We start from the raw sequence: 18,678 nt of genomic DNA on the forward strand, positions 1-18,678 counted from the left end.
TATCTTTCTCTGGTATCTGGCATGGTATGATTGGGTGTGGGAGATCCCCACTGCCTGTAATGTAGTGCGTCTATCTCATGGAAACATCCTGTTCTACTGGGCATTTTAACCTGTGCATTGTTATGAAAATGATTCCACCCTAAGATATACTAATTGATAATAATAATGCTAGCTTATACAGAGTTTTGATGAATAAAAATAAACACAAGGAAATGTTATACAGCTAGGGCCTATGAGTTTTACCTAAGGAGCTGCATAGATTGAAGTTCAGGTTAATGATTAAGGAAAACAATTGAGTCCCCAGGAGCCAGGCTGGCTCTAATTCTCTTAATGCTGAAAGATGCAGTCATAGGTTTGGGTGTGCATCATTAGCTAAAAGAAAGCCTTAAAATAACTTCAGGTTAGATCAGATGCTTTGATAATAGTTTTAAGATGAATAACCCCAGGAAACAATCTAAAGTTCACAAAGACACATAGCTGAGTTATAGATTCATTAGGTTAGAGTCAAAAATACAAAGCAGCCCAATTGTTGATAACTGAAGTACTTTCATTGCTAGATGTGGTTGATGATCAAAGGTGATAATTCCTTGTGCCCATTTTTGCCCTCAACCTCCTGATATAACAAAGTATTGATGAGTGGGTATACACCCCAAAGACAGTAAAGCTGACTGATTCTTTTTCATACATAAAAGTCTAGGTTTGAGATTCCTTATGAGATTACTTTTCAAGAAAAGTAATAAAACAATTAGCCCTTTTTTGTAACTGCAAAATGCAGCCTGCCAGTAAAAGACTGGACTGAGAAGAATACCTTGCTTGTCCACACAGTTAATCTGTAACAAGTTGTTTGTGTATGAATGTATGTGGGTTCTTAGGATAATTTGTTCTTTACCTGTAATACATAAAATGTTTAATCATGTAACGGATATGGAAAGCATGCTATTTTTTGTTGTTTGTTTTGTATTCATTGTAGTTGTTCGCTTGAGTGGCAGAGTGTAACTACATTGCAATTTTTGTATTGCCTGAAAGATTTTTCTGGGGTATACAGGCTGTAGGGAAAAGAATGGAGATAGAATTAGAGAGAATTACAATGGACTAGAAAGAAAACATCAAGAACGAGAGTTAGAAGGAAAACATTGAGAATGACAGAGTTAAAATGAGTGAGAAGGAAAACAACAAGAATGAGAGAGTTAAAATATTAGAAGGGAAATATCAGGAATGAGAGTGTTAGAAGGAAAAACATAGAGAATGAGAGAGTTAGAAGGAACTAGAAGGGAAGCATCAAGAATAAAGACAGAGTTAGAAGGAAAACATCAATAACGAGAGAAGGAAATCACCAGGAAAATACGAAGTAGAGAATGCAAAAGAATAATTGAAAGGAAAAAAAGGTCTGAAGAAAACCACCAAGAGATTGTGTGAGTGTCTTTTTCCCTAGCCCCCTTTTATAAAAAAGTCTTAGTATGCACTGATGCCATGGATTCCTTTTGAGCCCTGGGCTGTCTGGAGGCTGGTCCCCCAGGCAGCAATAGTAGATAAATAGATAGATGCAGATAGATGATAGATATAGATAGCTAGATGATAGATAAGTAGATACAGATAGACACAGGTAAATGATAGATAAATAGATACAGATAGATATAGATAGATAATGGATAAATAGATATAGATAGATGGTAGATAGAGATAGATGATAGATGGATGGATAGATAGATAGATAGATAGATAGATAGATAGATAGATAGATAGATAGCTTCTCTCAAAGTATAAATCCACCCCCTAATAGTCCCATGAAGTAGGGCTTCTGGAGTAGACTTGTATGCAACATGAAGCTCCCAAGCTTCTCTCCTCTGTAACATAAATGATGAAACCTGCAAAGAAAACCTCAAGCCAAAGCTAAGGATGGCCCTCTTATCCTTAAACTTCTCTAATACAATAACTACATAGAGTAGTACCTTCAGGAAGCTTCCAGTTCATGTGGGAAGAAGCAGAGAAAGAATGGAAACAGATTCATGGATGTCTCCAGCATTCAGACTAACTTCTCTTGTATGTCTAGTGTGGGCAAAGGAAGAATTCTGTACCTACTTTGGGGAAGCAAAAATATAGGGAGAAGATATTGTATGTTCTTCTATCCAACAGAGGCAGTCTTGATAGAAACTCCAGATCCCACAGTCTAAGGTACTTGGACAGCCAAGAGAATTTGATATCATGCCCTTCAAGAACAGGGAAAGAGTTTAAGAAACAAAAAGATATTAGCAAGGTATGGGATATCGTAGAGACCTTTGTTTTCCTTCTACTACTATTCTGCTCAAGAATCTTTCAGAATTCAGACCTTTTCTATCATATTGGCTGTAACACCACAGGAATACATGCAGCAGAAGACCATCTGGTATACCCAATGAAAAATGCAAACCCCCCTGTCCCATGCTGGGCCAGCTCAGCCTCATTCCCTTCTAAGTGAAACTTGTTAATAAGACAGAATTCATCTTACTCTAGTGAGTTTATTTTATCACAGACTCACTGGAAAAAAAAAGAAAGAAACCACTGGAACCTACCACAATAAAGTAAATATCACAAGATAAATGACAATGTTGGAATGGAGTCCACTTAGGGACTCGGCACGGTCAGACACAAACAGTTTCAAGACTATTAGCTGTTAAAGGTTACGCCTTATGTCACCCGAACGGGTTTCTCCCTAGATTTATAGTGTGATCTCATGGAAGATTTATTGCCATCTTAATTTTTCCCCCATTTTAACTTTATGAACAGTCAGCCTGGAATTTTGCCTTGGTCATTTAGGAATGAAGAGTTGCTGCTTTTTAAGAAATGCTTTATAGTGCTTTTTTTTTTTTTTTGCAGCTTTAATAGCTTTATTATGGCTCAGACAACAACCAAGTCATCTTCTATGTGCCTGTGCAATGAATTCACTGCCCTTTTCCATCCTGTTTCTTGTCCCAGGAAACTGGCGTTGAAGGATCACAGAATAATCTCCCACGCATTTGGCTTCTAGTGGGATTGGAACAAAGGGCAAAGAGATCAGAAGTGGCTAGAGCAAAGGGATGGGCTCCTTGTGCTCTGTGGCTGAGTGTGCACTGACTGGCAGCACCATCCTCCCTGCCTCAGTTCCAGTGCCCAGTCCTGCTGTGAGAGACAGCATCAGCTGGTCACAAGTATTTCTCTGCAAAGTACAACAACCACTTCACTGACTTTGTACTTGGCCGTGTGACTTACTTTGGTCCATGGAGTGCGAGTGTAGGTGATTTCCATCTCATCGAAGCAGAAGTTTTTAATGCCTTCTGTATGCGTTAATTCCATCCTTCTTTTTACTGCTGTCCAGCATGAGAAAAGCATGCCGTAGAAGAGACCAATATCAGCTCAGTTTTCAAATGAGAAGACATGTATAGAAATGTCAAGGCCACGGGTAAACCGCCGATCTGTAGCTCTCATAGACCCTGTACAAGTATTAAATGTTACCACAAGCCACTGAACTATTGAGACTTCCAGTTATCACATCAAAAGTGAACTGATAAACTGTCCTTGCCTCCTCAGACCTTTGAGTATTAATGACACCTACAGCTAGGTTCAGAATTTTGCTATATCCCTTGTGGCTTCCCTGTATGCTCCACAATCTTCATAATTGTCCCTTTTCTATGGACTCTTCTTGTTTTTATATTTTATTTTTGTTTTATGTTCATTGGTGTTCCGCTTCCATGTACATCTGTGTGAGGATGTCAGAAGCCCTGGAACTGGAGTCAAAGACAGGTGTGAGCTTCCATGTTGTTTCTGGGAATTGAACTTGGGTTCTCTGGAAGAGCAGACAGTGCTCTCAACTGCTGAGCCATCTCTTCAGTCCCTGGACTCTTCTCTTTATCTAAATATGAAATGCCATCCCTCTTTGCTGAAACCTGACTGATAAGTGTCATGCCTAGAATTGCAAAAATTAGGATAGACACTAGAGCAATGTTGAGCAAATGCTCTCTAAAAACGTACAATCTGAAACTGTATTCATAATCAGGAGAGTGGGAGTAGAAAGAAAGGAGGAAAGAAAGATAAAGGGGATATGGAGGAAGAAGATGAGAGGGGAGAAGGAAAGGAAAAGATGAACAGGAGAGCAGACACAAGAGGTGGAGAGAGAAAAAGCAAGGTGTTCTTGAGGGTTAAGTAGGTACCTGGCTCTGTCCTGGAATTTGAACATGATGTCACTCCATTCTCATCACATCCCTACATACTATTCATTATGTCCAATTTGTAATGCAGAGCTGGACAAAGAACCTTGTTTGAGGTCATTCTCAGAAAAACTGGAGCCACTGCAGCCTCCAGTGAGACAGCATCCATCCAGCTGGAGACAACAGCATTATGAGGATAGTGTGTGTGGTAATATATTGTGTACCCTAAATGTGGTGATATATTGTGTACCCTAATAAACCTCTGGGGATCAGAGGACAGAGCCAGCCACTAGATTAGACATAGAGGCCAAACAGTGGTGGCACATACCCTTAATCCTATCACTTAGGAGGCAGAGATCCGTCTGGATCTCTGTGAGTCCAAGGCCACACTGGGAACAGAGCCTGACCTGGTGGCACATGCCTTTAATCCCAGCACTTGAGATCTCATGCCTTTGCTTGGGAAGCACACACACCTTTAATCCCAGGAAGTGTCATGACTGGGTGGAGAACAGTGTATAAGGCGTGAGGAGACAGGAGCTAAGCAGCAGTTCCACTGAGACCCTCAGGGGTGAGGACTCAGAGGCTTTCAGTCTGAGGATTCATGGAAACAGGATCAGCTGAGGAGTTGGCAAGGTGAGGTTGGTTGTGGCTTGTTCTGTTTCTCTGATCTTTCAGCTTTCACCCCAATATCTGGCTCTGGGCTTTATTATTATTATTATTATTATTATTATTATTATTATTATTATTATTATTATCATTATTATTATTATTATTATTAAGACAGTTTATCAACGCCAGGCGGTGGTGGCGCACGCCTTTAATCCCAGCACTCGGGAGGCAGAGCCAGGCGGATCTCTGTGAGTTCGAGGCCAGCCTGGGCTACCAAGTGAGTTCCAGGAAAGGCGCAAAGCTACACAGAGAAACCCTGTCTCGAAAAACCAAAAAAAAAAAAAAAAAAAAAAAGACAGTTTATCAATTTGTGTTATGGTGCAGGATGGTAGCAGGCATTCCTGTTCTCACTGTTGTCCCGTGAATACCAGAACACTTTGTCAGGCAACAGAAGCACATGAACAGTCTGACAAACACCAAGAGATTCTGTAAATGTGACAGTGTCAGGGTAGCTCCAGACTTCATTGAGAATCTGTGGCTTTGGGAATCATCATAAAACTGACGAACATGTGCCCAGTATGAGCATCTACGATGTGGGGTTCATCTACCAAAGGGCAAAAAGGAGTGAATGGTGGAGCTCTATTCAGGATGAAAAGCTAACATATGCCCCTCACAGGACTTGGCTTCTTGTTTCAAGGTTGTCCTCCCAGGCATGACTACTCACCTGCCATCCCTCCCACCCCCCAACCCCCACTTTGCACTGACTGATCACCCAGGCACCATTCGGGCAGCTGTTCTGTGATTCAGTTCAGATAAGACTTTTGGAGGAAGCCACAGCCAACCAGCTCTGTAAATTCACCAGTTATCTCTGCCACAGGCTGCCAGGTCACCAACCCCATGCAGCTGCTCATACCACGATCCAACACCTCTCAGCCTTAATCCCTTTGGTCCGTTGTTTCTCCTTCCTTTTCTTCTGAGGACTTCCACTGTGCGTCTGTCAGAGTCTTTCTCTCCAAGTGGAGCCCAGACCCCTCCTGGGACAATGAGGCTGAACTAGGGTGAAGGCTGGGGTGGGTGAGGCCTCCTGCTGCTCAGGATTCCTGACCTGAACCCAAAAGGGGGGACTTGCCAGCTGGGTAACTGTCAGAAAGTTAGTTGACTTCTCATTACCGCAACTTGTTTTAAAATTGTGCATGGTGGTGGAGAGACACGTGCCATGGCATGCAAGTAGAGATCAGAGGACAACCTAAGGGGGTTGAGTGTTTCTTTTCACCACATGGATCCATAGATTGAACTGAGGGCATCAGGCCTGGTGCCATCTCACCCGCCCTCACCACTTCATCTTTCAAAGTCCCCGGTGTTACATGTTTATGAGCAGGGCAGAGCAGGTAAAAAATCCTCTGTAGTGAATACAGGACTATCCAGGTCCTAGCCAGGTCCAGGCTGTTGTAAGAAACAAGTGTGTTACTGCACAAAGTTACTAAGGTCGAGGCCTGCCCTTAGGGAAAGCCATGGAAATCAGTGCTGTTCTTTGCCTACAGCTCCCAAGTGTGTTGATTTGGGGTTTGTCTTGCCAGTTAGACCTCAATGAAATCCTTGAAAACCCCCATGTCTTTGTGTGTTGTGTGTTTTGTGTGTGAGTGTGTGTGTGTCTGTGTGTGTGTTTTTTGTGTGTGTGTGCCTGTGTGAGTGTGTGTGTCTCTGTATGTATGTGTGTATGTGCCTGTGTGTGTGTGTCTGTGTGTATGTCTCTGTGTGTGTGTGTGTGTGTGTGTGTGTGTGTGTGTGTGTGTGTGTGTGTGTGTTTGCTGCTGAGTACAGAACCCAGGCCTCACATATGAGGCAAGTGATCTACCACACCTGTGAGAAGGCAAGACTAGGAATCGCTTAGTAACATGAACTTTGCTTCATTTGGGGTATGTAAACACCTCTCAGGCTGTCCTGTGGCATACAATCTCATCCCAGACAGCAAGTTCATCCATTTCGTTTAACCTTGTTCATAGCCTTGTTTTTCACAGCAGCAACTTTTTTGCATCCAGTAGTGACCACTAGGGATACAGTAGAGTGCACAACAGAAATGCCTCTGCCTCTGAGGAATGCAGACCTAGTGCCAGGCTTCTATATCAGAGATACGCACATTAAAGTGACACAGAGATTTCATCTCACCCCAGTCAGCATGGCAGTCATCAAGAAAACCAAAGACACCACTGAGGACTCTCACTTACGTGGCCTACTGTCAATCTTCACTGTTGTGGGATGTCTTTCTGTACACTGTGAACATAAGTTGCTCCCATTGGCTAATAAATAAGCTACTTTGGCCTATGTCAAGGCAGCTTAGAGGCAGGCAGGAAATCCAAGCAGGGATACAGAAAGAAGAAGGGCGGAGTCAGGGGAGGCTGCGAGCCCCCGCCAGCAGGAAGCAAGATGTAATAGAACAGGTAATGCCACGAAGCCACAAGGCAAAACGTAGATTGATAGAAATGGGCTGGGTTAAGTTATAAGAGCTAGTTAATAATGAGCCTGAGCCATAGGCCATACAATTTGCAATTAATATTAAGCCTCTGAGTAATTATTTTATAAGCAGCTGGGGGACCTTGGGTGGGAGAGATTCATCCTGACCTCGGGGCTGGACTGGACTGGAGAAACTTCTGGCAATGCTTCACAGCGCATTCCTCTAACCTGCACTATAGCTTTGACCTGAGTGAAAGGAATCTTGCTTCTCTTGAAAACACGATAGTGACAACAAATGCTGGCAAGGATGTGGAGAAAGGATCCTCCTAACACTGGTGATAAGAATGTAAACTAATACAGCCGATATAACCACCGTGCGACCCAGCTTTACCACTCCTGGGTACATACACAAAGGACGCTACGTCATATCCCACCGAGATACTTACATCTCCGTGTTTACGGCTGCTGCACTATTCACAACAGCAAGGATTGGAACCCAGCTTAGACGGCCGTCAACAGACACACGGATAAAATGTGGTGTAAATATACACACTGAGTTTTATTCAGCTGTAAAGAAGAATGAAATTGTGATGTTCCCCGGAAAATAGATGAAGATGGAGAACAGTGTGTTAAACAAAATAACCTAGACTCAAAAAAGACAAACATCACATGTCATCTGGCATGTCAATCTGGATTCATATGTGTGTGAATGTTTATGTGTATTGTGTGAATGTATATATGTGTATGTATATGTGTGTATATATGTGTGTGAATGTATATGTGTGTATATATGTGTGTGTATATATGTGTGTGAATGTATATGTGTATTGTTTGAATGTATATGTGTATTGTATGTATGTATATGTGTGTGAATGTATATGTGTATGTATGTGTGTATGAATGTATACATGTGTGTATGTATGTGTGTGAATGTATATGTGTATTGTATAAATGTATATGTGTACTGTGTGAATATATGTGTGTGAATGTATATGTGTGTGAATGTATATTGTGTAAATGTATATGTGTGTATGTATGAGTGTGAATGTATATGTGTATTTGTCAATGTATGTGTATTGTGTGAATGTATATTGTGTGAATGTATGTGTGTGTGAATGTATATGTGTATTGTGTGAATGTATATGTGTATTGTGTGAATATATATGTGAATGTATATGTGTGTGTGTAAGTATAGAGTAGAAGGAGACTATAAGAGGAGATAAAGGTCTGGAAGGAAGGGAGAGAAAGAATATGAAGGTAATAGAATATGTGTAACATGAAAGCCTAAGGAGGGATTATTTGTGGGGAGAAAGGAAAGGGGAGGCAGTGTGGGGACAAATAAGAACAAGCTGTAATGGTCTGGAAACTAGATTCTAGCTGTGTGAAAACACACAGTGAAAGCTATGTGTTTTGGTACACTGGACCAAAAACCAAAATTCAGTTTTAAGAAATGTTTGGAAGCAACTTCCAAAAAATTTGTGAGTTGACAGAAACAGCCAGCTGCCTGGACAGTCACCTGAGGTTTCTCCACAGTGTTGGGGCATCATCTTCAGCCTATAGGCTTAGCATATCTGACAGACTCATTTGTGAAGTAGGATGTACACAAGGTCGACAGTTCAACCTCACATTGGGTGAGAGCAGTCCACGTACCAGAAACACCTGAATTCCACTAGTGTCATGTCATGATTCAGGATTTTAAATTCTGGAAATTGTTGTTGATTTTTTAATTCAGCTGTCCATTCTTGGCTGTGTATATATGGCTTCATCTTAACATCCCGTTCTTCTCCACATCCCTCTGTCAAATGCCAGTTTACTATTGCGAGGCGTGAGCTTAGTTACTCTTCAAGAATAACTGTTTCAGCTGCTGTTCCATTGCACATCAGAAGCCATCGGCCCACTGCCTATTCAGCTGCCTTCGAAGAAAAGGGCACTGTACCTTTTCCAAATTGCTTGCATGCACTTTCTGTTTTTATTTTTGTTAGCTAATATTATTTCCTTCTTGGGTCTCTGAGGGAGTTGAAGATTAGTTAGTTATAGTTGAAGGTTAGTTAGTTATAGTTGAAGATTAATTAGGATAGAAAGTGAATTAGATACATTTTGGACTTAACAAAATAGGATAGATAATGAAATTATTTTCTCTGAATTTGTCAAATACAAATGGACTAGACATTGTTTAGACATTTATTACTTGTATATATTGTATATAGTCATTGTACTTTTGTATATAGTTTTTCTTTTGTTAGTTATAACCTTTTTCTTTTTTTTCCTTTTTATTAAAATAGAAAAGGGGAAAAAAAAAAAAAAAAAAAAAAGAAACAACACAAATGGGGGGGGGGCGTTGGGGGGAAGGTGAGGGGGACGGGAGGGGGGAGAACAAGGGAATCCGTGACCAATATGTAGAACTGAATTGTATTGCAAAATAAATTAAAATAAATTAAAAAAAAAAATAAAAAAAAAAAAAAAAATAAAAAAAAAAAAATAAAAAAAAAAAAAAAAAAAAAAGAAATTGGAAAAAAAAAAAAAAAAAAAAAAAAAGAAATGTTTGGCTTTCATTTTTAAGTCTTGATTGTCTTTTTTGTTTGGTTTTTGGTTTTGAGGGTGTTGGTTTATTTGTTGGTTGATTGGTTTGCTTGTTTGTTTGTTTTTGAGACAATTTCTATAGACCAGGTTGGCCTTCTACCAAAAACCCTGCTTGCCCATGTGTCCCAAGGGATTGAAAATGTACTGTACCATGCCCAGCCCAGCACTGCTTTTTGATTTTTAAATACTGGTGACTAAGTCAGAATGCCTTAAAACCCCTTGTGCAGCCTAAAACATAGCTCTTTTCCTTTACAGCTTGATCCATGAAAAAGGTGGGGAGGCGGCATTCCCACAGAACACACATTTGCAAGCACAGCATGCCTTGCTGAGTCCCTCCTGGAAGTTCTCAGTGCAGGTTAGTATCAGAAGACTGCAGTGTTACAGCAAAGAAAGTCTCTTTGTGTAACCTAGCAGTTTCCATATTTATTTTTCCATAAAAGCCTTTGTTTTCTTGACTATCGGCAAGCTAGTGATACATAATAAATAACCCCCGTGGTGAAGTTTTAAAGTAACAGCCATTTAGTCGACGCTGGATTCTGTGCTTCTGCGGTTGGAGCCAGGCTCACACAGTTAGCTCTTCTGTTCTCTGCCCAGCTAGCTGTCAGGTCTGCGGTGACCTGCCAGGTGGGCAGGGATCTGGCTAGTCTAGGATGGCTTCGGTGGTGGCATCTCAGTGGCAGCTGGTCCTGGCTGGGTCTGTGGCAGTCCTGTAAGGTTCTAGGACAGCAGGTTGACACACTGTTGAGACGCAGGCCTAGACTGGCACAGAACCACTTCTGCTGCATGCTAATGCTCAAAGGCAAGCCTGCAGGCCAGCCCAGGAAGAGAACATGCAGCCTAGTTCTTGATGATCGAAACACAAAACCACATGACAAAGGACGCGATAGAAGGAAGAATGAAGAACCGTGGCTCTGACAGCTCTCATCGTGTGGAACTTATAAGGCAGTCTCAGGGGCATCGTTTTGTGGAACCATTCTTAGAAACCCTCACCAGGTTCACTTTACATGCATCTTTGTTGTCTAATCAAACTGCTTGGGCCAGGATGTAGTCAAAAGTTTTCTCCGGTCCTGACCGACCCTGCTGTCGGGATGAATCTCTCTCACCCACGTCCTGCAGCTGCTTGGTCCCAAGTAAACACACAGAGGCTTAATATTAGTTACCAATTGCATGGCCTATGGCAGGCTTCTTGCTAGCTAGCTCTTATAACTTGACCCATTTCTATTAATCTATAAGTTGCCACGTGGCCGTGGCTTACCGGTACTTTCACATCTTGCTTCTCCTGGCGGTGCTGGTGTCTCTCTCCCCTCTGCCTTTCTCTTTCCTGCCTCTCTCTTCAATTTCCCGCCTAGCTATAACCTGACTTGCCATAGGCCAAACGGCTTTATTTATCAACCAGTCAGAGCAACACATATTCACAGTGTACAGAAAGACATCACACAGCACTTCCCCTTTCCTGTCTAATCAAAAAGGAAGGTTTTAACTTTAACATAGTTGGTCTTGCACCGGGAGGCTTAAGCCACCACAGTCTAACCGCAGCTTCTTCTTCTTCCAGTAGATAGGTCCCCACACCTGGACGAATTAAACCCATACACAAAAGGAGCCTGTATCCTTCATTCTTCTCTGCTTTGAGTCGTTAGATCCTTGCCCTGGATGGTTCAAGCGAACAGGGAATGGAGGACAGAGGCAGCGAAGACAGAGATGAACTAGAATTGACTCAGCCTTAGAAATAAAAATTCCTGCCATTTACAACACGGATGAACCTGGGTGACATGATGTTAAGTGAGGAAAAAGTCGGACTCCTAAAAACAAACGTCGCGCAATCTCAGTGTGATCTTCACGGAATGAAGACCTCACAGCGGGCGTGAGACAAGAAGTCATGCACTGTGGGCCACAGAGCTGGGGTCGTTAATGACAGTGCTGTGACAGACACACAATAGGCAACATCTACGAGGACAAATGCAGAGGCCTCTGCCATGCTTCTAAGATTCCATAATATTCTCCCAACTCTTATCTCTCCCCCCCCCCCCCCCCCCGGGGCCTCATGCTCTTACAAATTGTCAGTGAGCCTGTCTTGTCTGTCAGGCCCTCCCCTGCCCCCCCCCCCCGTGCCCACTCCCAGCCCCCCTTTGTACTTGGGTACTTTCTCTCCTGCTGTCTGGCTGCCTCTTACCAGGACCCAGACACTCATCGCTTTCCTTTCTCCTGCTCCCAGCCCTGACCTTATTCCCTACATCTGGAAACACAGAGCACAGCTGGATCCTCGGAGCCAGGAGTTAACTGCAGGGAGCTGAGAAAGAGCCAATGGCCCTGGTAAATATACGGAGTGTAGATAACAAATGTCCTGGTAAGCTGACCATTTGAAACCAGTCAACACTCCCCACCCCCACCCCCACCAACCAGCCTTCAAGGGTTCTGATAAAAGCACCTCTCTCGTTTGGTGAGGGCGCTGGGACAGCAGACCCGGGACAAAAGCAGGGAGACTACCCGTGGAGGATGTGCTGTGGGGGAGCACATCTGTACACTTGTAAAAGGGTTTTGGTAACTTTTCTAGCCTTGACCCCCGGGCTCACAGCGGCAAAGGAACTGGGCACACAGCCTTTGAGGAAGCAGCAACGTAGAACCATTTGACTCCCATGGCAGCAGCGACGCTCTCCTAACCACCTCCACACACAGACCTCACCACCCCAGTGGGCAGAAGGATACCTAACCAGACTTGGCAGAACCTCAGCTCCAGTTTTGAGCTCTGAAAATCAGAAAACAGTCAATCCATGTTCCTTCCCAGCATGCATGTTGCCCAGTCCAAAATCCAGATATCAGAGGGACAGATTAAATATCCAAGGAGACTACTTTCCATGCCACCTTGTGTTCTCAGAGGGGGCTTGTCTGCACGGAGGGCAGTTCCCTGAAAAACCTGCCATTTTTAGGATATAGTGTTTCTCGGAAGTCCTTGCTCTCCAGCAGCACCAGGGACTAAGCTGTGAAAACAATCTCTGCCCTTGCCGTCAAGGAGTTTATAATGAGAGGGGCAGAGACCCAAATAAGCAAGCACTGTTGTTGGTGAAGGAAGTTTACTCTCCAACAAGGGATGAAAAAAAATATTCAAATGAATTTGTGAATTCTGAACATGATCAATAAATGAAACAAACACACTAGGTTTTGAGGCCAAAGGCCAATTCTGTGGGTTTAACGAATCAAACTAGTGATAGAAGATGAAAGGCGAGATTTATATTCTCTCTTTCTTCTCTCCCTTTCTCTGTCTGTCTCTCTTTCTTCCCCAGCAACTGTCCATCCATCCAGTGGCTTCTGATCATACTAGACAAGCCCACATGGTCCCTGCTTCTGCCAGATAACCATGGCTGCATCTTTAGTCATTGACTTGAGGGGTGCTAGCCTGAGTGACCACCACATCCACTGGTTTCCCAGCTCTGTAGTCTTTATGACCAAATCCCTACATCTGTGTTCAAGCCTCTCATACAACACTTGCCTGGATTCTGGACACATGACCTAGTGCTACCTGACCCTTCACCGGGAAACTGAAGAAAGCAGGGCAGGAGGAGGTTAAGGGGCACCTGGCGGCAGGTTACCAAGATCCTCACCCACCAAATGGTGGGGTTTCCATGCTCTAGAGGTTCCAGTCTACAAAGACAACATCACTAAAAGCGCCTGTTCATAGCACCTGGCTTCCAATTTCTACAAAGTTTCTCTAATGCTGGGGAGAGAGAGTTGCAGCTGGAAAAAGTCTCAGAGCCAAGATCGAAAGTGGAGCAGAGCGTCTGAGCGCCACACCAATCTCCTCTCGGCTCTGCTCACCTCGCCTCGCTCTTGCAACCTGTCCACCCACCCATCATCCTGTCAGCCACCTCTCAGAACACCTTCCACCATGGCCACCTCAGCAAGTGCCCACTTGAACAAAGGCCTCAAGCCAATGTCCATGTCCCTTCCCCATGGTGAGAAAGTCCAAGCCATGTCTATCTGGGTTGATGGTACTGGAGAAGGATTCGCTGTAAGACCTGCACCCTGGACTGTGAGCCCAAGTGTAGAGAAGCATTATCCGAGTGGAATTTTGATGGCTCTAGTACCTTTCGGTCTAAAGGCTACAACATGTTTCAGGACCCCTTCTGCAAAGAGCCCAACAAGTTGGTGTTCTTTTCAAGTTTTCAAGTATAACTGGAAGCCTGCAGAGACCAATTTAAGGCACACCTGTAAACAGATAATGGACATGGTGAGCAACCAGCACCCCTGGTTTGGAGTGGAGCAAGAATATACTCTCATGGGAACAGATGGGCACCCTTTTGGTTGACCTTCCAATGGCTTTCCTAGGCCCCCAAGGTCCATATTACTGTGGCGTGCGAACAGACAAAGCTTATGGCAGGGATATTGTGGAGGCTTGCTACCGGGCATTCTTGCATCCTGGAGTCAAGATTACAGAAACAAATGCTGAGGTCATGCCTGCCTGGTAGGAATTCCAATAGGACCCTGGGAAGGAATCCGCATGGGAGATCATCTCTGGGTAGCGCATTTCATCTCAAATCATATATGTGAAGACTTTGGGATGATAGCAACCTTTGATCTCCAGCCTATTCCTGGGACTGGAATGGTGCAGGGTGCCATACCAACTTTAGCATCAAGGCTGTGCGGGAGCAGAATGGTCTGAAGTACATTGAGGAGGCCACTGAGAAATTAAGCAAGCGGCACCAGTACCACATTTGGCTTACAATCCCAAGACAGGCCTGGACAATGCCCAGTGTCTGATTGGATCCCATGAAAACTCCAGCATTGACGACTTTTCTGCTGGTGTTGCCAACCCCAGTGCCCACATCTGCATTTCCCAGACTGTCGGCAGGGAGAAAAAGGGTTACTTTGAAGACTGTCATCCTTCTGCCAATTGTGACCCCTTTGCAGTGACAGGAGCCATTGTCCGCACATGTTTTCTCAACGAGACTGGCGACGAGCCCTTCCAACGCAAAAGCTAAAGTGCACTAGGCTTCCAGTGATCTTGACCCCTTCCTAGTTCATACCACTGCAACTCTTCCCTCTCCCAGGTGTCCCAGTTGTAACTCAAAGGATGGAATATCAAAGTCTTTTTATTCCTTAAAAAGTAAAATCTCAAAAGGAATATTAGTAACAAGGAAAGAGACCATGGAGAATGGACTGTGAGAAATGACCCTCCCTCTTTAGACCTGAGGATTTGGGCTCCTAAACTGTATTTAGGACACAATAATTATAGCGGTGCACACTTTAAAAATTAGTGCCTCATCTACACCATTGTACTTTTTGAAGGTCCTGAGTTCTGGCCGTTAAAGGCTAAGAGCAGGGAATTGTAGCTGAAGTTTTCTCCAGTCCTGCCTGACCCACGTTCAGAGACAAATCTCTCTCACCCGCCAGTCCCGCAGCCGCTCACACCCAACAGAGTAAACACACAGAGACTTATATTGCTTACAAACTGTATGGCCATGGCAGACTTCTTGTTATCTAGTTCTTACATCTTAAATTAACCCATTTTTATAAATCTGTACCTTGCCACATGGCTTGTGGCTTACCGGTATATTACATGTTATTACTCATGGCAGCAGCTGGCTGCATCTCCTGACCCAGAATTCTCTTCTTTGCTTGTCCCACCTATACTTCCTGCCTGGCCACTGGCCAATCAGCATTTTATTTATACAGAGCGATATCCACAGCAGGGAATGAGAAAATGCAGGCCAGAAGCATCACAGTCAGCACTTTAATACAGTGTTATCAGGTCCAAATAAGGGCATCATAGGATGCTACAGCGTAGCATGCCAGATGGTAGTTGTCATTCAAAGGGCGAGTCCATCAGTTGTATGGATAATCATGTAAGGCAGACGGAAGCTTCTGTTTTTCTTTGCCATTCTACAACTTCTGTCTCTCCTTTTTTCTTTTCTTTTTCTTTTCCTTTTTTTCTCCCTCTTTCTCTTCTCTCTCCTCCTCCCTCTATCATTTATCTATCATATATATACATATATATATATGTATGTTTATATAATCTATCCATCCATCCAAGCGGCCTTGAATGCACCATTTAGAGAGAAGCCTCTGAGCCTCCTGTCTCCACCTCCTGAGTGCTGGGATTACAGGCATGTGCCACCATGCCCAATTTTATTCAGTGTTGGAGACTGAACCCAGGGCTTCATGAATGCTAGGCAAGTACTCTACCAACTAAGCTGCCTCCCCAGCACACCCTGCTCCCAGCCCTCCTTCTGTCTACTCTTTGTCTGCCTCCTTCAGATTTTGATTCTAATTCCAATTCAGTTTTTGTCTTTTAATATTCTTGAAAACACTTTTCTGCTTCTCACTGTCTACAGTGACCCGGACTGGGCAAAGCAACGTCAAGCATACTCAGCTCTTCATACTGGCCCTAGCATTGGGAGCATGTATGAGAGGCAGGGCTCTCCAAAGAGGAACAGGCAAATGTCTAGATGCTCATGCAGACTGGGGCTGAGTATAATCTAGTAAGAATCACACTTCAGATGGACAGATGGACAGAAACAGAAGTGGATGCTTCATCACACAGAAACGATCTCCTCTGGGTAATATTAAGACCAGGTCTTCTCCAGGTAATATTAAGACCAGGTCTTCTCCAAGAGACCCCCGCCATTTACATACACTGCTAACATACTTAGGATCGAAGAAGACAATGCCTCCTACCCATGCAGGGGCCTGAAACTCAAAGGAAGCAGATGTCAGAGCTCAAGGTGTGGATTCATCATCTGAGAGCCCACTATGGTCATGTCCTTGATTATCCTGACCACAGGGCCCAGCTAGGAAACTCAGGAGAGAAGAACCAGGTCTGAAGTACTCTGACCTATTTGTCAAAGTAACTAATGTTTCTTGGTGTGCTTGGAAGGCTGTGGCTTGAGAACAAGGCCCAGGGAGACGATGAGTTCTCCACTGGCCCCTATGCGTCACTGTCAGAGCACTATGAACCTTTGTGCAGTGGCCTGGCAGAGCCACCCACACCCAGGACTGCACAGGGCCTCGGGTGGAAGGTAACATGGCCAAGTCTTGTGGTTATTCTCTAAAACTTAGTGACATAGTGTGTCCTTGAGACACCCTCACAAAACTGGCTTGATAACCTATTTATGACATGTCATCATCCTCTAACATGGCGGAAAGGATTGGAACCTTTCTCAGTTCTAGGAGGCCCTTGGTGTCAATGATGTGGGGCAGAACGTGTTCATCAATAAGGTCAGCATGCTGCACTGTCCAAGGAGCAAGTGTTTTGTTTTTTTTTTAACCTGTATTGATTCTTTGTGGATTTCAATCATGCATTTGATTCTACTTACCTCCCCTTCTCCTTGCAACCGCCCTCCACCCTTGAAACCACCCCTCCAAATCAAAACCAAATTTAAAAGAAAAACCAAAAACCAAACAAACAAACAAACAAACAAACAAAAGGAATCTTATTATGAAGGCTGTAGTGTGGCCCGTTGAGCCACACAGTTTACCCTTTAGTCCATTCATCTTTACATGCAAGTGTTCATTGCTACGAGCCATTGGTCTGGCCCTCACTGGGGATCCCCTTGGATATCCTGTTGTCCTGTGTCATGGAGATCCTGCTGTTTTGGATCTGTAGGTTCATCCCCTTCACATGCTCCAACAGTTCTCCAATAGATTCAATAGAATCTCCAATAGAGTCAGTGGATGTTGGGGTCGGCCAACTCATAGCCCTGGTTCTGGGCCTGGGTGGCAGCTGGGTTGGTCAGCCCACCAGCTTTCCCTCATTGTCACGTTCCTGACCTAGCTCACCCAATGCAGCCGGCAGCAGGGATGGAGCCAGTTCTTCTGCTCTCGTGTCCTCAGATCTGAGTCCCTCACACTCACATCACTAGGGCCAGCTCTATTGTTTTGCCCAGGCAAGGTGCAGAGCGCTCTCTCCTGATCACTGTAGGAAGAATATGGGGTGAGGAGTTGGGGGTGTGTCTGCTCTCCTGCTCTCATGCCCTCAGGGCTGGATCACTTGCAGTCCGACAACAGGGTCAACTCTAGTGTGCTGCCCAGGTGGGGTGCAGGGCCCGCTCTCCTGTGTGCTGCAGCTGGTGAGGGGCAGGGCGAGTTCTCACACTCTCCTGACCCTGAGACCAGGTCTCTCACCTGTCATGGGTAGCAAGGGACAGAGGGGGGAAGGCATCTTTCCCTCACCCGTGCCATGGCATGGCAGACAAGGGGGTCAGGGTCAGCTCTGTTGCTCTCACACCCTCAGGGCTGGCTCACATGTGGACAACAGGGTCAGCTCCAGTGGGCTGGCCAAACAGGAAGCAGAGCCTGCTCTCTCTTGTGCTGCTGCTGGTGAGGGTCATTCTTGTGACCTCAAGGCCAGCTCTCTCACCTGCCACAGGTGGTAACGGGTGCGGGAGGGGGGCATCTTTCTCTCACCCATGCCACCACATGACAGACGGGGGTCGGGGGGCAGGGTCAGCTCTCCTGCTCTCATGCCCTCAGGGTTGGCTCACCTGCATCCCCAACCACAGGTTCAGCTCTAATATACTGACCAGGTGAGGTGCACACCTGTGGTCAGGGACGGGGCCATCTTTCCTGAATGTGGAGGTGAGCTCTCCCCTGAGGAGTAGGGCCAGCTCTCCTGCTGTAGTATCCAGTGAGGGGCAGGGCCAGTCATCCCAGGGCCTGTGAAGGGCGGGACCGACTCAGCACAGTATGGTTCCAGTGATCCCCGTGTTAACACGGGCCATGGACATCACCACAGACCCCAGCTGATGCAGGACCACAGGCCCAGACATGGCCCTTGGCAGCAGCTCAGGCCACCCAGATCAGCACAGTCCCAGCAGCAGCATGGCCCCCAGAGCACCAACCTGGTCGAGGTGGCTGATCAGACCCCAGGCATCTGCAAAGCCTGGCA

At 44.8% G+C, this 18,678-nt stretch overlaps 1 pseudogene; it reads left to right on the forward strand.

The window, feature by feature from the left end:
• The first annotated feature begins 13,680 nt into the window (after positions 1–13,680).
• On the forward strand, positions 13,681–14,773 carry LOC128116218 (glutamine synthetase-like; annotated as a pseudogene).
• Positions 14,774–18,678: the final 3,905 nt, after the last annotated feature.

This window comes from Peromyscus californicus, unplaced genomic scaffold (assembly GCF_007827085.1).
Source record: "Peromyscus californicus insignis strain IS unplaced genomic scaffold, ASM782708v3 Scaffold_20__1_contigs__length_68692818, whole genome shotgun sequence".
NCBI lineage: Eukaryota > Metazoa > Chordata > Mammalia > Rodentia > Cricetidae > Peromyscus > Peromyscus californicus.